This window comes from Somniosus microcephalus, chromosome 4 (genome assembly GCF_052327205.1).
Source record: "Somniosus microcephalus isolate GS21.2 chromosome 4, FLI_Smic_1.0, whole genome shotgun sequence".
Classification (NCBI taxonomy): domain Eukaryota; kingdom Metazoa; phylum Chordata; class Chondrichthyes; order Squaliformes; family Somniosidae; genus Somniosus; species Somniosus microcephalus.
The window spans coordinates 40,007,268-40,026,384 of NC_140990.1; the positions used below are offsets into that span (position 1 = coordinate 40,007,268).

A 19,117-nucleotide genomic window follows, 5' to 3' on the forward strand; every position below is an offset into this window, starting at 1 on the left:
CGCAGTCATCACCGGAACGCCCTTCTTCAGATTAAAAATGGAGACAAGAGGCTGGTGGTCAGTCAGCAAGGTAAATTTCTGCCCGTGCAGATAGTGATTGAACTTTTTCACTCCCCACACTAGGCTGAGGGCCTCCCTGTCAATCTGGGCGTAGTTACGCTCGGCTGAGGTTAGTGATTGTGACGCAAAGGCTATTGGCCTCTCTTAGCCGTCCGAGAATTTGTGCAACAGCACCGCACCAATGCCGTAGGGTGACGCATCACACGCCAACCGAATTGGTAGTGCTGGGTTGAAATGGGCCCATACCTCTTTCAATGTGATTAGTGTTTTGCTCTTCTGGAAAGCTCGTTTACATTCGTCACTCCACTTCCATGGCACTCCAGTTTGCAGTAGGGTGTTCAGTGGGTGTAGTATTGTCGACAAATTTGGCAAGAACTTATGGTAGTTGTAGTGTATGTACCTTTAAGAGAGAACTACTTTTACAGCTCCTGTATACTGTAGTACCGGCAGTGACCACACCTGTATATAAGCCCTGAGCAGGCATCTGTACTGTTAGTTTTTAGACTACCCTCATCCAGTAAACACCTGTTGATTGTTGATCTGCAGTCTCCGTCTATTTATTGAAGAACACCATACCTTAAGATTCACGGATTTAATAGTGGCGACGAGGTCGATTCGAACCTACCTGCAACTCTGCATTTTCTCCCAAGGATTCGCTCCTGGAGGACAGTGGAAGAAAGTCGAGGCCAGAAGCACGGGCGTCGACCACGAGCAACCGCCCAGTCATCCGGCAGACAGTGAGCATCACAGGGGAGGCTGTTGAGAGCTGGGCTTGGTTCTCCAGCCACGACGATCCAGCAACAGGCTGGCAACAGGTACAGCGCAGACCCTTCCCGGACAGCGGCGGCTGGAGCCAACCGACGGCACAGAAAAGGCCGAGTAGTGTCGACTGGGTAAGAGAGAGGGTAAAGCGCACAGGGCGCAGCCAGGGGTTGAAGACCGAGCGGCGTCGACGGAAAACAAAAAGAGAGAGAGGGTAAAGCACAGCCGGGGTTCAGGACCGAGCGGCGGCAACGAGAGAGGCGCACAGGAAAACGCGCAGAGCGCAGCCAGGGCTCAAGGGCTGAGCAGCGTCCGCAGGGGAAGAAAGGAAGCGCGGGAGACGCCATTTGAGCCACGGAGAAGGGAGAGCGCGGGAGACACCATTTTTGAAGCTGCAGCGGAGAAGAAGGGAGAGCGCGGGAGACGCCATTTTAGCCAGTCTAACCACACCCAGGGATGCCGAAGAGTGGCAGTGTCACAGCGTTCGACAATGAAGTCGAAGATTGGGCGACATATGTGGAACACATTGAGGTGTACTGCAAGGCGAATGAAGTGCCAGATGCCAGGAAAGCACTGGTTTTGTTGAATTCCATGGGTGCAAAAACGTATGGCTTACTGCGAAACCTAATAACCCCAGAGAAGCCAGCGGATAAGGATTTCAAAAACATAGTGGAAATCCTACAGGACCACTTAAACCCCACACCGCTGCTGATAGCAGAAAGATTTAAGTTTCACAAAAGGAACCAGCATAAAGACGAAAGTAATGCTGAGTATTTAACGGAACTGCGCAAGCTATCGAAACACTGCCAGTTTGGAATGGGACTAGCAGATACGTTAAGGGACAAGTTTGTGTGTGGGCTTCAAAGCGAAGGAACCCAGAAACGGCTTCTATCAGAAAAGGATCTTATGCTGGACAAGGCTTTCAGCATGGCAGTATCACATGAAGCAGCCGCACGGGGCGCTGCAGAGATACAACGGAGACCGCAAGAATATGGCACCAATGAAATGTCATATGGAGCAGGGAAGTGTTATCGCTGCGGCAGAACAACACACGACCAGAAGGATTGTTGGTTCAAGGACCAAGTGTGCAGACAGTGTGGAAAAGCAGGACACATAGCAAGAGTCTGCAGGTCGGGGAAGAAAACCAGCAGCAAGAAATCTCCACAAGAGAAGTACAAAAAGGTACATAAAGTGATGGAGAGCAGTTCAGACGAACAGAAAAGTGATACAGACTCCGGAAGCAAGGAGCTGGGTTGTCTGAAACTACATAATGTAATCAAAATGGAGGATCACCAGACTATCTGGGTCACGCTCAAGATAGACGGAGTCCAAGTGAAAATGGAATTGGACACAGGATCAGCCCTAACAGTCATAAACCGAAGGGACTACAAGCGGCTATTCTCACATATACCCTTGAGAGCTACAGAGATTGTCTTGAAGACGTACACGGGGCAAAAAGTCTACCCCAAAAGGAAAAATAAGGGTGAACGTGATATACAACGGCCAGGAAATACCAAAAATGGACCTCTATGTATTGCCAGATGGAGGACCATCACTACTAGGACGTGAATGGATCCGGAAGATACAATTAGATTGGCATTCCATACAGGCACTGACGGTAGAGGCCAAAAAGGATGACGGCGTCACACCTGGACGACTGTCAAAAATGCTAACTGACGCACAAGAAGTGTTCCAGGAGGGACTCTGAACACAAAAAGGCATAACAGCGACGATTAAAATAGAGGAAAATGCAAGCCCAAAGTTTTTTAAGGCCAGACCGGTGCCTTATGCGATCCGCCCAACCGTCGAAGCAGAGCTGGAACGTTCAGGAGTACTGTCCAAAGTGGACTGGAGCGAGTGGGCTACACCCATCGTTCCTGTAATGAAGAGGTCGTTGAGTAATACGCCTGGGGAACCAAAGAAGGTTCGCATCTGTGGGGACTTTAAGGTGACAGTGAACCCAGTCCTTCACACGGTACAATATCCGCTTCCGCGGATTGAAGATATTTTCGCCTCGCTATCTGGAGGAAAATGCTTCACTAAGATTGATCTGGCCCAGGCGTACCTGCAAATGGAGGTAGAAGAAGCCTCGAAACAATACCTCACGATCAACACTCACAAAGGTCTCTACCAATACAACCGACTGGTGTTCGGGGTAGCATCAGCTCTGGCTATTTGGCAAAGGGCAATGGATCAAGTCCTGCAAGGGATTCCAGGGACCCAGTGTTATTTGGACGACATCCTGGTCACGGGCAAAAATGACAGTGATCACCTCGCCAACCTGGAGCAGGTGCTCACTAGATTGAAGGAATATGGGCTACGAGCTAATCGCCACAAATGCGAGTTTTTCCAGAAGCAGATCTCGTATTGTGGCCACGTTATTGACGAAGAGGGGTTACATAAGTCCCCTGAGAAGATTGAGGCAGTCGTCAAGGCTCCAGCACCGGAAAATGTGTCACAACTGAGGTCGTTCCTCGGGCTGGTGAACTACTGCCATAAGTTCTTACCAAATTTGTCTACAGTATTACACCCACTGAACACCCTACTGCAAACGGGGGTACCATGGAAGTGGAATGACGAATGTAAACGAGTTTTCCAGAAGTGCAAAGAATTGATCACATCAAAAGAGGTGTTGGCCCATTTCAACCCAGCACTACCAATTCGGTTGGCGTGTGATGCATCACCCTATGGTACTGGAGCGGTGCTGTCGCACAAATTCCCAGACGGGTTGGAGAGGCCAGTAGCCTTTGTGTCTCGGTCACTAACCTCAACCGAGCGCAACTACGCCCAGATTGACAGGGAGGCCCTCAGCCTAGTATGGGGAGTAAAAAAGTTCAACCACTATCTGCACGGGCAGAAGTTCACCTTGCTGACTGACCACCAACCACTTGTCTCCATCTTTAATCCAAAGAAGGGCATTCCGGTGATGACTGCGCAACGGCTACAAAGATGGTCCCTTTTTCTAGGTGCGAACCAATATGAAATAGAGTATAAGGGCACGAAACAGCATGGAAACGCTGATGGTCTATCACGCCAGCCACTGCCTACTGCGGAGGAAGCACCAGCAGTGGACCCTGTCGAAATATTTTATTCGTCGATAATTGAGCGCTTGCCAGTAACTAACGCGGATATAGAGAAGGAGACCCGAAATGATCTGACACTCTCGGGTATATGATTTGACGGTGAAGGGATGGCCAACACATGGCGACTCACTGTTGCCAGCATTCTCATCCAGAAGAGAACAGCTGTCAGTATGCCAGGGGACAGTGATGTGTGGATCCCGAGTGGTAATTCCACCCAAGTTAAGGGAGAGAGTGCTCAATGAGCTTCACGAAGGCCATCTGGGAGGGGTGAAAATGAAAAGCCTTGCTAGGGCTTATGTGTGGTGGCCGGGAATCGATCAACAAATCGAGGACCTAACAAAGAGCTGCTCAGGATGCCAGAAGGTCCAAAATGCACCACCACATGCCCCTCTGCACCCATGGGAGTGGCCCTCCTCTCCATGGCAACGGGTGCATATTGACTTTGCTGGTCCATTCATGGACTCGATGTTCTTAATAGCAGTGGATGCGCACTCGAAATGGCCTGAGGTGATCAAAATGTCCTCCACCAGTACGGAGAAAACGATTGCAGTCCTATGGACCATATTTGCCAGGAACGGCTTGCCAGAGCAGATTTGCTCTGATAACGGACCACAGTTTGTGTCCGAAGAGTTTTGGAAATTTATGAGAAGGAATGGGGTAAGGCATTACACATCCGCCCCGTATCATCCAGCCACAAATGGATTGGCTGAGAGGTTCGTACAAACCTTTAAAAAGGCAGTAAGGGCCATGTGCGATGACGACATTCCACTGCAGCACAAGGTGGACAATTTCCTGTTAGCCTACAGAAATGCGACACATGCAGTCACCAACCAGACCCCGGCCATGATGTTCTTTAACCGAAGGTTGAGATCTCGTCTGGATTTGCTCAGACCAAATGTGCGAAGAAATGTTGAGAATAAGCAATTCCAGCACATCAATGAGAAGCCGACAAGGAGCTTCAATGTAGGACAACCAGTCTTGGCCCGCGACTACCGAACAGAGAAATGGCAACCCGGAACGATATGCACACGGCAGGGGCCACTAATGTAAACAGTGGATGTCGGGGAGAACATTGTGAGACGCCATGTCGACCAGATCCGAGCGTCACAGGAATGAGTCAACCCCATGTCTCGCGTACCTGGTGATGAACCCGACATACCGGTAGCATCTACCCCAGAAACAGTAGCATCGGAAATTGATTAACTAACCGACGACAGGGGGCCAGAATCGCCTCCGCACCAAGAACAAGACACTCAGGAAAGGCGCTATCCAGAAAGGATCAGGAAGCCGCCCCAAAGACTGAATCTATAAATGGACTATTTCAGTTACTGTGCATGTTAAAAGTGTTAACTGTTACTTGAATGTTATGGTACTGTTAATCTAAAAGGGGAGGAATTGTAGTGTATGTACCTTTAAGAGAGAACTACTTTTACAGCTCCTGTATACTGTAGTACCGGCAGTGACCACACCTGTATATAAGCCCTGAGCAGGCATCTGTACTGTTAGTTTTTAGACTACCCTCATCCAGTAAACACCTGTTGATTGTTGATCTGCAGTCTCCGTCTATTTATTGAAGAACACCATACCTTAAGATTCACGGATTTAATAGTAGTAGTTTACCAGCCCGAGGAACGACCTCAGTTGTGACACGTTTTCCGGTGCTGGAGCCTTGACTACTGCCTCAATCTTTTCTGGGGACTTATGTAACCTCTCTTTATCGATAACATGGCCACAATACGAGATCTGTTTTTTTAAAAACTCGCATTTGGGGCGGTTAGCTTGGAGCCCATATTCCTTCAATCTAGTGAGCACCTGCTCCAGGTTGGCGAGGTGATCACTGTCATTTTTGCCCGTGACCAGGATGTCGTCCAAATAACACTGGGTCCCTGGGATCCCTTGCAGGACTTGTTCCATTGCCCTTTGCCAAATAGCCGGAGCTGATGCTACCCTGAATACCAGCCGGTTGTATTGGTAGAGACCTTTATGGGTGTTGATTGTGAGGTATTTTTTTGATGCTGCTTCTACCTCCATTTGCAGATACGCCTGGGCCAGATCAATCTTAGTGAAGCGTTTCCCTCCAGATAGCGAGGCGAAAATATCTTCAATCCGCGGAAGTGGATATTGCACGGTGTGAAGGACTGGGTTCACTGTTACCTTAAAGTCCCCACAGATGCGAACCTTCCTTGGTTCCCCAGGCGTGCTGCTCAACGACTTTTTCATCACAGGGATGATGGGTGTAGCCCACTCGCTCCAGTCTACCTTGGACAGTACTCCTGAACGTTCCAAACTCTCCAGCTCTGCTTCGACAGCTGGGCAGATCGCATAAGGTACCGGTCTGGCCTTAAAAAATTTTGGGCTTTCATTTTCTTCGATTTTAATTGTTGCTGTCATGCGTTTTAGTGTTCCAAGTCCTTGCTGGAACGCTTCTTGCGCGTCGGTTAGGATCTTTGTCAGTCGCCCAGGTGTGACGTCATCCTTTTTGGCAGCCACAGTCAGTGCTTGTATGGAATGCCAATCCAGCTGTATTTTCCGGATCCATTCACGTCCCAGTAATGGTGGTCCTCCATCTTGCAATACATACAGGTCTAGTTTTGGTGTTTCCTTACCGTTATATATAACGGTCACCCTTATTTTTCCTTTGGGGTAGACTTTTTGCTCCGTGTACGTCTTCAAAATAATTTTTGTGTCTCTCAAGGGTATGTGTGAGAATAGCCGCTCGTAGTCCCGTCGGTTTATGACTGTTAGGGCTGATCCTGTGTCCAATTCCATTTTTACCTGGACTCCTGCTATCTTGAGAGTGACCCAAATGGTTCGGTGATCCTCCATTTTGATCACATTATGTAGTTTCAGACAACTCAGCTCCCTGTTTTCGGAGTCGATATCACTCTTTTGTTCGTCTAAACTAATCTCCGTCACCTTATGTACCTTCTTGTACTTTTCTTTTGGAGATTTCTTATTGCTGGTTTTCTTTCCCGACCTGCAGACTCGTGCTATGTGTCCTACTTTTCCACACTGTCTGCACACTTTGTCTTTGAACCAGCAATCATTGTGGTCGTGTGTTGTACTGCCGCAGCGATAGCACTTCTCTGTTCTGTATGACATTTCGTTTGTGCCATATTCTTGCGGCCTCTGTTGTATCTCTGCAGCGCCCCATGCTGCTGCTTCATATGATACTGCAATGCTGAAAGCCTTGTCCAGCGTAAGCTCCTTTTCAGATAAAAGCCGTTTCTGGGTTCCTTCACGTTGAAGCCCACACACAAACTTGTCCCTTGAGGTATCTGCCAGTCCCGTTCCAAACTGGCAGTGTTTCGATAGTTTGCGCAGTTCTGTTAAATATTCAGCATTGCTTTCATCCTTATGCTGGTTCCGTTTGTGAAACTTGAATCTTTCTGCTATCAGCAGCGGTGCGGGGTTTAAATGTTCCTGTAGTATTGTCACTATGTCTCCAAAACTCTCTCCCACTGGCTTCGCTGGGGTTACTAGATTTCGTAATAAGCCATACGTCTTTGCACCCATTAAATTTAACAATACCGGCGCTTTCTTGTCATCTGACACCTCATTTGCCTTGCAGTACACCTCTATTCGTTTGACATATGTAGTCCAATCTTCGACTTCATTGTCAAATGTGGTGATACTGCCACTCTTCGGCATTTTGGGTGTGGCTTTAAATGGCATCTCCCGTGCTTTCCTTCCTCCCCCGCTGCTGCCAACGCCGCTCTCGTAGCAATGGCGGCGCCCTGTAGGTTTTGCGCACTTCTCCTGCGCTGCTGCCAACGCCGCTCTCGGCGGTCCTCGTGGCAATGGCGGTGCCCTGTAGGTTTAGCGTGCTTCTCCTGCGCTGCTGCCAACGCTGCTCTCGGCGGTCCTCGTGGCAATGGCGGCGCCTCGCGGGTTTCTGCGCGTCTCTCTCCCTCTCCTGGACGCTGCTCGGCCCCTGAACACCGGCTGCGTCCTGTGCGCTCTGCCCTCTCTCTCTCTCCCATCGACGTTGCTCGGCCCTTTGCTGTGCCGCTCGGTCGGGCTCTAGCCCGCCGCTGTCTGGGAAGGGTCTGCGCACTACCTGTTGCCAGCCCGTTTCGCTGGACCACCACGACTGGAAAGCCAAGCCTGGCTCTCAAAAGCCTCCCCCGCAATTCTCGAGTCTCTGCTGGATGACTGGGCGGTTGCCCGTGGTCGAGGCCCGTGTCTCTGGCCTTGACCTCCAATCTACTGGTCTCCAGAATGAATCCCTGGGAGGTGATGCAGAGTTGCAGGTAGGATCGAATTTGCCTTGTCGCCAATGTTGTGTCTGTCAGTAGTAAGACACAAGACTGCAGGAGAACGGTACAACAGGTGTTTACTCAACGTGGCTCACTCTGGAACTGACTGCACAGATTACTACTCAGTGCTGCATACAGGTGTGGTCACTGCCGGTACTACAGTATACATGAGCTGTAAAAAGTAGTTCCCCCCTTAAAGGTATATACATTACACCCCTTGCAATAAAAGCCAAGATTCCATTGGCCTTCCTGATCACCTGCTGTAGCTGCATACTAACCTTCTGTGTTTCATGGACCAGGACCCCCAGATCCCTTTGTACTGTAGCACTTTGCAGTTTCTCTCCATTTAGATAATAACTTGCTCTTTGATTTTTTCTGCCAAAGTGCATAACCTCACACTTTCCAACATTATATTCCATCTGCCAAATTTCTGCCCACTCACTTAGCCTATCTATGTCCTTTTGCAGGTTGTTTATGTCCTCCTCACTCACTGCTTTCCCTCCCATCTTTGTATCATCAGCAAACTTGGATACGTTGCACTCGGTCCCCTCCTCCAAATCGTTAATATAGATTGTAAAGAGTTGGGGACCCAGCACTGACCCCTGCGGAACACCACTAGTTACTGATTGCCAACCCGAGAATGAACCATTTATCCCAACTCTCTGTTTTCTGTTAGATAGCCAATCTTCCACCCATGCCAGTATATTACCCCCAATCCCGTGATTTTTTATCTTGTGCAGTAATCTTTTGTGTGGCACCTTTGTCAATGCCTTTTGGAAGTCCAAATACACCACATCCACTGGTTCCCCTTTATCCACCCTGTTTGTTGCGTCCTCAAAGAATTCGAGCAAATTTGTCAAACATGACTTCCCCTTCATAAAACCATGCTGACTCTGTCCGATTAAATTATGTTTATCCAAATGTCCTGTTACTGCTTCCTTAATAATGGACTCCAACATTTTACCAACCACAGATGTTAGGCTAACTGGTCGATAGTTTCCAGCCTTTTGTCTACCTCCCTTTTTAAATAAGGGCGTTACATTAGCAGTTTTCCAATCTGCTGGGACCTTTCCTGAATCCAGGGAGTTTTGAAAAATTACCACCAATGCATCCACAATCCCTACCGCTACTTCTCTCAAGACCCTAGGATGTAAGCCATCAGGTCCAGGGGATTTATCCGCCTTAAGTCCCATTATCTTACCGAGTACCATCTCCTTAGTGATTTTAATCGTGTTTAGCTCCTCCCCCCCCCTATAGCCCCCTGTTTGTCCAGTGTTGGGATATTTTTAGTGTCCTTTACTGTAAAGACTGATACAAAATATTTGTTCAGCGTTTTTGCCATCTCCATGTTCCCCACTACTAATTTCCCGGTCTCATCCTCTAAGGGACCAACATTCACTTTAGCCACCCTTTTTCTTTTTATATAACTGGAAAGTCTTGCTATCTGTTTTTATATTTTTTGCTAGTTTACTTTCATAATCTATCTTCCCTTTCTTAATTAATCTTTTAGTTATTCTTTGCTGGCTTTTAAATGCTTCCCAATCTTCTATCCTCCCACTATATTTGGCTGCTTTATATGCCCCTGTTTTCAGTCGGATACTATCCTTTATTACTTTACTTAGCCACGGGTGGCTGTCTTTTCTTTTACGCCCCTTTTTCCTCAGTGGAATATATTTTTCTTGAAAGTTGTGAAATATCTACATACTTTACTTACTGAATACACACTTTCCTTCCACCTAGGTCCTATATCTAAAACTTAATGATGTCAATTATAAACATTAATTGTCTTCAGTAATTTAATTGCTTCATTCCCTGTAAAAGCAGTTTACAAAAGTCATCACTAAGTTTAAACTACAGAACAGATAATTCTAGTTTCTATAGAACATTCTTTCCTCTCTTATTACATAGAATTACCCAGATTGTAGAACACAGAAACAGGCCATTCGGCCCAACTGGTCCATGCGGTGTTTATGCTCCACACGAGCCTCCTCCCATCTCTCTCCATCTCACCCTATCAGCATCTCCTTCTATTCCTTTCTCCCATGTGTTTATCCAGCTTCCCCTTAAATGTATCCCTGCTCTTCGCCTCAACCACTCCCTGTGGCAGCAAGTTCCACATTCTCAGCACTCTCTGGGTGAAGGAGTTTAATCTAAATAGGACTTTCCTGGGCAGCCAATGAGCACTGCTGCCTCTTTTGTGCATTTCCTGGTGAGGCGAAACAGTTGATATTTTCTGATCAAAAAGAGCTGAGCTCGGCAGCATTAGTCCTGTTTTGCCTCCTTTGGAGACCAGGTGTACGAGCAGAGTGAGCGCAGCCTTCACAGCAACCGCAATAAAATTGTTACAGTTGTAAAGGAACTTTGTGTCAGTGCACTGGACCACAAACAAAGTATGTGTGTCGATTATTGTCTGACTGCGTTACTGTGACATTTGAAAGGCGCTATATTGTTGATTGATGTTGGTCTGAGTTTGCAGTGTGTAAATGCTGCCCTTCTCACAGCCTGTAAAAGGAGTTTACAAAAGTCATCACTGAGAGTCCAGGATAGAAATTGACAAGATTCTCTCCTCCTGGTTCCTGGCCAAGGGGGCCGCACATGCGCCCTGCTGCCCCCTGAGCCTCTCAAGATGGCGGCCGTTACCCCGGGCCTGTCACCGGGTGAAAGCCCCGCAGCTGCCGTCCCACTCAGGGCAAACGCCCGGCCCGGAGACTCTTGGTCGGGGCCTGAGGCCCACCCCGGGTGTTTGTGAAGCGGATAATGTTGAGTGTTTTAATAATGGGGCCTGGGGCCTCACTCGGGGTGTGAGCAGCCCACGTCCCCCCGGGGTTCATGAACCTACTCCCTGAGCTCGGGGTGTGAGCGTCCCGCGTCCCCTCCGGGGTTCATGAACCCGCTCCCTGAGCTCGGGGTGTGAGCGTCCCGCGTCCCCCCGTGGTTCATGAACCCGCTCCCTGAGCTCGGGGTGTGAGCGGCCCGCGTCCCCCCGGGGTTCATGAACCCGCTCCCTGAGCTCGGGGTGTGAGCGGCCCGCGTCCCCCCGGGGTTCATGAACCCGCTCCCTGAGCTCGGGGTGTGAGCGGCCCGCGTCCCCCCGGGGTTCATGAACCCGCTCCCTGAGCTCGGGGTGTGAGCGTCCCGCGTCCCCCCGGGGTTCATGAACCCGCTCCCTGAGCTCGGGGTGTGAGCGTCCCGCGTCCCCCCGGGGTTCATGAACCCGCTCCCTGTGCTCGGGGTGTGAGCGGCCCGCGGCCCCCCGCGGTTCATGAACCCGCTCCCTGAGCTCGGGGTGTGAGCGGCCCGCGTCCCCCCGCGGTTCATGAACCCGCTCCCTGAGCTCGGGGTGTGAGCGGCCCGCGTCCCCCCGGGGTTCATGAACCCGCTCCCTGTGCTCGGGGTGTGAGCGGCCCACGTCCCCCCGGGGTTCATGAACCCGCTCCCTGAGCTCGGGGTGTGAGCGGCCCGCGTCCCCCAGTGGTTCATTAACCCGCTCCCTGAGCTCTCTCACCTGATGTGTCAGCGGCTGCTGCCAAGGGCCGCGCATGGTCAGCTCACACTACCCGGGTGATTGACGGGAGCTCTGACCAATAGGAAGAGCGGGGCGGGGCTGGAGGACCGAGCATGCAGCGGGTCCTCCAACCAATCGGAGTGTGAGAAGGGCGCGGCTTGACCTTTGAACCTGAACAATAGAAGGTGAGCTGAGCATGTGCGGACCTTGGCAGCAGCCACTGACACATCAGGTGAGAGAGCTCAGGGAGCGGGTTCATGAACCCCGGGGGAGGGTGCGAGATTCTCAGCAGCTCAGCTCTGCTCGGTGCTGTGTGAACGGGCTGCTCCACACCCCGGCTGCTCACGGGGAATGCCAGTGCGGAGGGCCCAGTGCAGAAGGCCCAGGGTGGAAGACCCAGAGGAGAGTGTCCTAGGCGGGAGACCCAGCACGGAGGACCCCAGGCGGGAGGCCCAGGGCGGAGCGGCTGGTCGGCAGAAGCGGAGTCGGGAGATGCTGTGGGTGAGCATGTTGCACGGTTTCTAAAGTTGAAGAACAGTCTCGGGCCCGAATGAATTCCAGCGGCCCCGCCTGTGCTCCATCTGGTGGCAGCTGTGAGGCTTTGTTTCGGAGATGGGATCGGGTTTGTGCGCCGCCATTTGGTGGAGGAAAGACCGACTGTTCCTATCTATAGTATGGCGCTTGAACAGCCATAAGATGGGAAAAGAGAACGGGATAAAAGTGAAAAAGGAAAATAAAAGACAAAACAAGGTATATCGGCAAGGAATAACGAATGTCTTGATGGCTGGGTCCTGTGAGTGATAACAGCAAGAAGAAGGGAATTTGAGTAGTCGTTTTCCTCTTTTACGGGATTTGAGAAAGTGGTCGGCTTCTTTTCTGTAGAAAGGTTGAAGACTGTGGATAAGGATTATGACATTATATGGTTGGATGACATCAAGTGAAGACGAGGAGTTATTAGAGTGCCAATAGGACTGGCGTTGAACTGGTATTACTTGTTTTTGAAGAAGTTTCAGGTTCTGGTTAAAAGTAGTTTACTTGAAGTCTTAAGTGATTTTTTGATATGGCTGTGGGATTTTCTATATTGTGGTGTTATTTAGTGTTAAAGCCTTCCTTAATCAAACAAACGAACGCTCTAGTGAACGCACACATGCGGATACAAATATATGCACGCACGCACACACAATGGAGCTTACGTTCGACCGAATGAAGGGCCCTCGCTCCCCAGGTGAAAGTCGGCTTGGTGAGCGTGAGGCCTGCCGGACAGATGAACGAACACATAGGCATGCACGCAGATAGAAACGGCACACATGTACGCAGTCATGCACATGGAACTTACGCTTGAGTGAACGAACGGACGAATGGAGGAATGAATGACTGAATGATTGAACGATGCCAGTTGGACTGGCGAGTACGGATTCTTGGTTTATTAAATAGTTGCAGTTTGTACTGTAAACATTATTGATTTACCTGTAAAATTTATTGTTGTATTTGTATTGTTGACCATAATTGGTTAATGAATGTAATGGATTTACTATGTAACTGTTGAGTTGTATAAGTACTGTTGTACTTGAATGTTAAAATTTTGAAAAAAGGACAACAGGTTATTCCAAGCAAAAATGAAGAGTTACTAGATTGCCAGTAGGACTGGTATGTATTGTTTTTTGCTATGTGTACCTGTATTGTTGACATTGGTATTGTCTGGAAGGATTTATTATTGTATTTGTACTGTTAATCCTAAAGCTGTTTCTTCTAAGGCTTAGCCTTATTGTGGTTAATGAATGTAATGGATTTATCATGTAATTGATGAATTGTAACAAGTACTACCAGATTTAAATAAAAGATTAATAAACCCCGGGGGGATGCGGGCTGCTCACACCCCGAGTGTGGCCCCAGGCCCCATTATTAAAACACTCAACATTATCCGCTTCACACACACCCGGGGTGGGCCTCAGGCCCCGAACAAGAGCCTCCAGGTCGGGCGTTTGCCCCGAGCGGCCCCAGGCCCGATTATAAGAGCAGTGAACATTATCCGCCCCCACCCGCGGGTTCCCGTTTCGCTCCGGCCCGAATCTGAACAAAGCTCCAAATTCCGGGACAGACAGGAAGTGAGTCAGGGAGCGTCTGTAAATGGAGGAGAAATGGTGACTGGTCAGGGAGCGTCTGTAAATGGAGGAGAAATGGAGACAGGTCAGGGAGCGTCTGTAAATGGAGGAGAAATGGAGACTGGTCAGGGAGCGACTGTAAATCTTCTTAGGCAGTCCCTCGGAACCGAGGATGACTTGCTTCCACTAACAACGAGTTCTCAGATGACTGATGAGTCCAATGCGGGACCTACAGTCTCTCTCACAGGTGGGGCAGATGGTGGTTGAAGGGGCGGGTGGGTGGGGTGCTTGGGTTGACGTGCGCTCCTTGCGCTGCCTGCGCTTGGCTTCCGCTTGCTCCCGGCGAAGAGACTCGTGTTCGGCGCCTTCCCGGATGCTTCTCCTCCACTTTGTGTGGTCTTGGGCCAGGGATTCCCAGGTGTTGGTGGGGGTGTTGCACTTTTTCAAGGAGGCTTTGAGGGTGTCCTTGAAGCGTTTCCTCCGCCCACCTGGGGCTCTCTTGCCGTGCCGGAGCTCCAAGTAGAGCGCTTGTTTTGGGAGTCTCGTATCGGGCATGCGGACAATGTGACCCGTCCATCGGAGCTGATTGAGTGTGGTCAAAGCTTTGATGCTGGGGATGTTGGCCTGAGCAAGAACACTGATGTTGGTGTGCCTATCCTGCCAATGAATTTGCAGGATCTTGTGGAGGCAGCGTTGGTGGTACCTCTCCAGTGCTTTGAGGTGCCTGCTGTACATGGTCCATATCTCTGGGGCGGGCATCACTGCTGCCCTGTAGACCATGAGCTTAGTGCCAGGTTTGAGGTCCTGGTCTTCAAACACTCTCTTCCTCAGGTGACCGAAGGCTGCACTGGCACACTGAAGGTGGTATTGGACTTCGTCGTCGATGTCTGCCCTTGTTGACAGTAGGCTCACGAGGTATGGAAAGTGGTCCACGTTGTCCAAGGCCTTGTCGTGGATTTTGATTATCGGGGGCAGTACTGTGTTGCGGGGGCAGGTTGGTAGAGGACCTTTGTCTTATGGATGTGGTTGTGGTTAGTGGTTATTGGTCAGGATTGGGGTTAGTGGTTGGGGGTAGTCGATAGGATATTAGGCTTAGGGGATTGTGATTAAGGTTAGAATCCACTATTGACAACGCCATTGTCACTGGACGCGTCCTTTTTCATTTGATGTTTTTGAACCTCACGCAGACGAGTCACAAAACAGCCTCATGAATTGTTCATTCAAGGAACCTTCTTTCTGGCCCGAGCCTGATTTCCTCCCTTCTTTCACATCTCAACATTTCCCACAGAAAAAGACATCACGGACATTAGACTTTGTGATTTTGGACAAGAACAGGCGGATCCAGGTATTGTGCAGATTACATCCAATTATCGGCCTGCCTGAAAAGGGCTTCTGACAACCTGTCACCAGGCCCCACCAGTCGCCAACTGATTCCACCGTCATATCTTCCTCCATTACCCGCCTTTCACCCTCACTAGAGCTGGTTTCACCACCATGACCATTCCCCACACTGAGGCTCTCTGATTCCCATTTATAATCACCTGGATTTGGTGTCTCAGTGTAAGTGGTCCCTGGATTTGGTGCCTCAGTGTAAGTGGTCCCTGGATTTGGTGCCTCAGTGTAAGTGGTCCCTGGATTTGGTGTCTCAGTGTAAGTGGTCCCTGGATTTGGTGTCTCAGTGTAAGTGGTCCCTGGATTTGGTGTCTCAGTGTAAGTGGTCCCTGGATTTGGTGCCTCAGTGTAAGTGGTCCCTGGATTTGGTGTCTCAGTGTAAGTGGTCCCTGGATTTGGTGCCTCAGTGTAAGTGGTCCCTGGATTTGGTGTCTCAGTGTAAGTGGTCCCTGGATTTGGTGTCTCTGTGTAAGTGGTCCCTGGATTTGGTGTCTCAGTGTAAGTGGTCCCTGGATTTGGTGTCTCAGTGTAAGTGGTCCCTGGATTTGGTGTCTCAGTGTAAGTGGTCCCTGGATTTGGTGTCTCAGTGTAAGTGGTCCCTGGATTTGGTGTCTCAGTGTAAGTGGTCCCTGGATTTGGTGTCTCTGTGTAAGTGGTCCCTGGATTTGGTGTCTCAGTGTAAGTGGTCCCTGGATTTGGTGTCTCAGTGCAAGTGGTCCCTGGATTTGGTGTCTCAGTGTAAGTGGTCCCTGGATTTGGTGTCTCTGTGTAAGTGGTCCCTGGATTTGGTGTCTCAGTGTAAGTGGTCCCTGGATTTGGTGTCTCAGTGTAAGTGGTCCCTGGATTTGGTGTCTCAGTGTAAGTGATCCCTGGATTTGGTGTCTACTTCAGTCACCTCTTCAAAAAATTCAATCAGGTTCAGCAGGCATGACCTACCCTTTACAAATCCATGCTGGCTCTCTTTGATCAACTGAAAATTTTCAAGGTGTTCAGTCACCCTATCTTCAATTACAGACTCCAGTAATTTCCCGACAACTGGTCTCTAATTCCCTGGTTTCCCTCTCTCACCAATCTGAAAAAACGGAGTGACATGTGCAATTTTTAAATCTGACGAATTGGTTACCAAATCGAGAGAACTTTGGAAGATTATAGTTTGGGCATCTGCAATGTTCTCACCTACTTCCTTTAAAACCCTGGCTTGGAAACCATCTGGTCCTGGGGATTTGTTACTCTTTAGTGCCATTATTTTCTTCATTACTGTTATTTTGGTGAGTCCCCGTCCCTGATTCAATATTAGTTTCCTTGGGATGTCCGGCCTGCTATCCTCTTCCACTCTGTAGGTACTGACACAAAATAATTATTCAACATGTCCGCCTTTTTATTATCATTTACAATGTCACCATTATCAGTTTTCAAGGGGCCCACATTGCTCCTGACCACCCTCTTTTCCTTAGATAATTGTAATAAAAATTGTGTTGATTTTGATAATCCTTACAAGTTTCTTTTCATACTCCCTTTTTGTAGCTCTTGCTGTCTGTTTTGTCACCCTTTGTTGTTCTTTGTATTTCTCCCAATCACCATGATTTGTGCTATTTATTGTATTTCTGTGTACTTGTTCTTTTAGTTTGATGTTGTCCCTTCTCTCTTTAGTCGTCCATGGCTGGGGTTTTTAGGTAAGTAGAGCTCTTGCCCCTCGGGGGTAGAAGCTGGTTCTGTATCACCGTAAATTATTTTTTGAACATCTCCCTCTGATCATCTGTTGTTTTACCCATTAACAGATTTCCCCAGTTTACTGTGGACAGTCTCTGTCTCATCCTGTTGAAGTTGCCCTGAACTAACACTAGAATCTTAGTAGCTGTTTCACGTTTCTCCCTTTCAAACATAATGTGGAACTCGATCATGTTATGATCGCTGTTAGATAAATGTTCACTCACCGTGAGGCTGTTCACTAAATCTGGTACATTCCTAAATCTAACATGGACTGCCCCCTTGTTGGTTCTAGGACATATTGTTGCAGAAAATTATTCTAACCACGTGAGAAATTCACCCGAGAAGACGATAGAGACCAAAGTGCTGTTTTCCCCTCTCAGTGTGGCCCTGAAGGACTGTGTCCAGGCTGAAGTTCTGTTCCTGCCGTACGATCCTCCCCCAGATTGTCCTTTCTGAGCTCCAGTCAGGTGATGCTAAACACTCAGGTGGGAAAGAGAAAAATCTACAACAATGTGTTTAAAACAAAGCTGATTTATTTGACATATATCCAGAATATTAAACTCCAGCCCAGTTACAGGAATTGCTGACATCAGCAGAAACAACTGTCAGAATGGACATGGTTCAGTCCTGGATGTGATTAACAGCAGCAATAACAGCAGAATCCAACCCCTGCAGTCAGTTGTGAACTTGTTGGTGTGCCAGCAGGTTGGATGACTGAGTGAATCCCTTCCCACACATGGAGCAGGTGAACGGCCTCTCCCCAGTGTGAACTCGCTGGTGTGTCAGCAGGCTGGAGTGCTGAATGAGTCCCTTCCCACACACGGAGCAGATGAATGACCTCTCCCCAGTGTGAACTCACTGGTGAATCAGCAGGTTGCCTACTTGAGTGAAACCCTTCTCATATACTGAGCAAGTGAACGGCCTCTCCCCAGTGTGAACTCGCTGATGTCTTAGCAGGTTGCCTACCACAGTGAAACCCTTCTCACATACTGAGCAATTGAAAGGCCTCTCCCCAGTGTGAACTCGGTGGTGTGTCAAAAGGTCAGATGACTGAGTGAATCCCTTCCCACACATAGAGCAGGTGAACGGTCTCTCCCCAGTGTGAACTCGCTGGTGTCTCACCAGCTCTGCAGAACTTTTAAAGCTGTCCCCACAGTCAGAGCATTTAAAAGGTCTCTCCCCAGTGTGAATGAGCTGGTGTGATTGGAGCGGGGATGAGTGAGTGAATCCCTTCCCACACACGGGGCAGGTGAACAGTCTCTCCCCAGTGTGAACTCGCTGGTGTGTCAGCAAGTGGGAAGACTGAGTGAATCCCTTCCCACATATGGAGCAGGTGAACAGCCTCTCCCCGGTGTGACTGCGCCGATGAGTTTCCACCTGGTACGGGTAATTGAATCGCTTCCCACAGTCCCCACATTTCCACGGTTTCTCCATGGTGCGGGTGTCCTTGTGTCTCTCCAGGTTGAATGATCAGTTGAAGCCTCGTCCACACACACGACACGTGTACGGTTTCTCCCCGCTGTGAATGGTGCGACGTTTTCTCAGGCTGTGTAACTGGTTAAAGCTCTTTCCACAGTCAGTGCACTGGAACACTCTCACTCGGGTGTGTGTGTCTCGGTGCTTTTCCAGTCACACTGATGTTTGAGATCTTTTCCCACTGACAGAACAGACAAACATTTCTCCTTCCATATTCAGAGGAGATATTCGGGTCCTGATGAATGGAGTGACTCTGTCAGATCTTGATGTGATGTTTGGTTTGAGTTTGCAGTGTGTAAATGCTGCCCTTCTCACAGCCTGTAAAAGGAGTTTACAAAAGCCATCACTGTGAGTCCAGGATAGAAATTGACAAGATTCTCTCCTCCTGGTTCCTGGCCAAGGGGGCCGCGCATGCGCCCTGCTGCCCCCTGAGCCTCTCAAGATGGCGGCCATTAACCCGGTGTGGTAAACCACTGTTTGTATTCCACTGTGTACATGCCTGGACATGCCTTGGCTGACTCCTCCCACAAGTCCTAGTATAAAGGTGACTGCTCCCCAGCCCCCTTTGTATTCTGGACCGGTCGACCACTCGAGGCAGACCTTCATTCTTTTGTTAATAAAAGCCTTTAGTTACTCTCTTAACTCTCAGTCTTTTATGAGTAATTGATAGCGCATCAATTTTATTAACAAAATTTTATAATGGAGAAGATCCTCACACCAGCATGCCTGGACTTAGATCATCGGGAGGCGGACTCATCCACCAAGTTT

General features: G+C 49.2%; 1 pseudogene; it reads right to left on the bottom strand.

The window, feature by feature from the left end:
* Positions 1 to 17,494: 17,494 nt before the first annotated feature.
* LOC147118693 (uncharacterized) lies at positions 17,495 to 18,478 on the bottom strand (annotated as a pseudogene).
* Between the last annotated feature and the right edge of the window lie 639 nt (positions 18,479 to 19,117).